Genomic DNA, 2,849 nt, shown 5'->3' with positions numbered 1-2,849 from the left:
ATATATATATATATATATATATATATATATATATACATATACACACATAGAGAGAGGGAGAGAGAAAATTCGTGTTACGGTTGAACTCGAAGTACATACAGCTATAACTTATCGTATGAATATTGAGAAAAATGTCGAAGGCTGCCTTCGGGCAAACTTCGACATTTTTCTAAGGGCTTTTAATCCAATATTCGATATGCTACATTGTATTATTCATAGGTTTATCTGCTTCGAGCTCTCTCGTAAAAACGATTTATTCCATATCTCTCGAAGTTTCTGAAAAAAAAAAGTACAAAAAATAGAATAATTCTTATAATATAAACACACATACACACATGCATTATCTAAAGAGGCTGTGAATAATTGAAAAGACAGCAAATTTTACATAAAATATATGGAATAATTTCCGTATACTTTGCATATAATAAGACTTGAGTGCTTCTTTCACGAATTCATGAATTGTGAATTTCCTGTACATGCATGCATACATACATACAAACATACATATGTATGTACATGTATATATATATATATATATATATATATATATATATATATATATATGTGTGTGTGTGTGTGTGCATATATATATATGCACATATATGCATACATGTATATTCTACGTATATAAAGCGCTGGGTGGCATGTCAAATAGTTTTAATTGGAAAGAAAACGCAGCGCATGCGCTAAGAAAATTGGGAGAGGGTGAAAGGATGTATTATAAAGAGAAGTAGATTTGATAGATATATAGATTGATGAGAAATTGGAGAGAGTGGGATAGTGAGTGAGAGATAAAGACAGCAAGAGAGAGAAAGAGAGAGAGAGAGAGAGACAAAGAAAAAAGAGAAAGAGAAGGAGAGAGAGGGAAAGAGGGAATAATATTCAGCTGTTACCATACAACTGGGGTGGAAGTAAATGAACTAGAAGGTAAGAGAGTCAGGGCGGAGGAGTGTAACAGCACAAATCGAAAGAGAGAAATTAGAGACGTAACGGGATAAAGTAACCAGATGAATATCCATCTATCTATCTGTCTGTCTGTCTGTCTGTGTGTCTGTCCGTCAGTCCGTCCGTCCGCCCGCCCGCCCATCCATCCATCCATCCATCTATCTATCTATCTATCTATCTATCTATCTATCTATCTATCTATCTATCTATCTATCTATCTATCTATCTATCTGTCTATCTGTCTATCTTTATATATTTATATTCTGCAGCTCGTCGCCTTTTTCCATAGAATAATTTTATAAAAATACAAAATATTTTAAAAAGAAAACAAGAGCTACAGATCGTAGATATTTTTAAAAGTTAGTCCTAAAAGTAGACCAAGAATGATAACGTCCATAGTCTCAGTTGGTCACGTTCGTGAATTCGGCTCGAAAATCTGATGACAGTGGTATCTGATATGAGCGCAAGGAGGAGGTGCCAAGGAACAGTAGGTGGAGAAAATGGATGGGTATTTTGTAGAATAATTTCATCTATTAATGACCTAAAATACAAAATAATTAAAAATATAAACTGGAAATAGACTTTCTATTCGAAAATTTAATTAAAATCATTTAGCCTACTTTTAAATTTGTACAAAATAACCAATACGTCAATTAATATTCTACAGGTAAATGCATGCATCGGTCTATATTGATGTTTGCTTTTAGAAATATACACGCACACACACACATATACATAGCCACAATTATGATAGCTATGTGTGTGTGTGTGTTTGTGTACATACATACATAGGTACATATTGCTATATATTATATATATAAATGCTTGTTTTTATGTCAGGTTATAACTGGTACTCCGTTGGTTATGACGACGATTTTCCTAGTTGGTTCGACCAACGGAATTGTGCCTACTCGTGAAATTAACGTGTAAATTACTGAATACTTTATAAACACGCGTATCTTTAACGTAGTTCTCAGGGAGATTCAGTGTGACACAAACTCTAACAAGGCTGGTCCTTTGAATTATAGGTACAACTTTCATTTTTACCAGCTGGGTGGGCTGGAGCAACGTGAAATGAAAGGTCTTGCTCAAAGGCGCAAAGCGCCGCCTGGAATCGAACCCACGATCAAAAGCCGAATACCCTAACTTCGCAACTTTGGTACTGCAGACGTGATTAGAACGTCGCAGGGAAAGAATCACAAGATAGAAACTTCAAATCGAGCCAAACAACAGGTGACGCAGGAGAATTCAAGAACAGGATGGTTGGATAATAATTATGGTCTCCGTTGGCAACGGTTGGGAATGAGTCTGATAAGTGTGATGATGGCTGCTTCTGATAGGACCCTACGGAAGAAGTGCGTGAGGACTCTACTCTCACAACCGCCCCAGAAATTGCGGACAGAGAAAATGGGTGGATGGATTTCATATTGAAAATTATTCGAATTCAAAAATTGTTTCAATCTCTAACATTTTTATTTTATATTAAAAAGAATATTGTATATTTAAAATTGTTCTGTTGATAAAATTATTCTATACAATGGCGTAGGTGTGGCTGTGTGGTAAGTAGCTTGCTTACCAACCACATGGTCCCGGGTTCAATCCCACTGCGTGGCATCTTGGGCAAGTGTCTTCTACTATAGCCTCGGGCCGACCAAAGCCTTGTGAGTGGATTTGGTAGACGGAAACTGAAAGAAGCCTGTCGTATGTATGTATATATGTATGTATGTGTGTATGTGTTTGTGTGTCTGTCTTTGTCCCCCCAACATCGCTTGACAACCGATGCTGGTGTGTTTATGTCCCCGTAACTTAGCGGTTCGGCAAAAGAGACCGATAGAATAAGTACTAGGCTTCTAAAGAATAAGTCCTGGGGTCGATTTGCTCGACTAAAAGGTGGTGCTCCAGCA

General features: G+C 36.5%; 1 protein-coding gene across 1 annotated transcript in view; it reads right to left on the bottom strand.

The window, feature by feature from the left end:
- Positions 1–2,849, bottom strand: part of LOC106873388 (glutamate receptor) — a 205,567-nt gene that overhangs the window by 1,881 nt on the left and 200,837 nt on the right. The window lies entirely within an intron of this gene.

Source organism: Octopus bimaculoides, chromosome 14 (assembly GCF_001194135.2).
Source record: "Octopus bimaculoides isolate UCB-OBI-ISO-001 chromosome 14, ASM119413v2, whole genome shotgun sequence".
NCBI lineage: Eukaryota > Metazoa > Mollusca > Cephalopoda > Octopoda > Octopodidae > Octopus > Octopus bimaculoides.
Note: the sequence above shows the minus strand (reverse complement) of the source record. Positions and strands in the feature narration are given on the sequence as shown.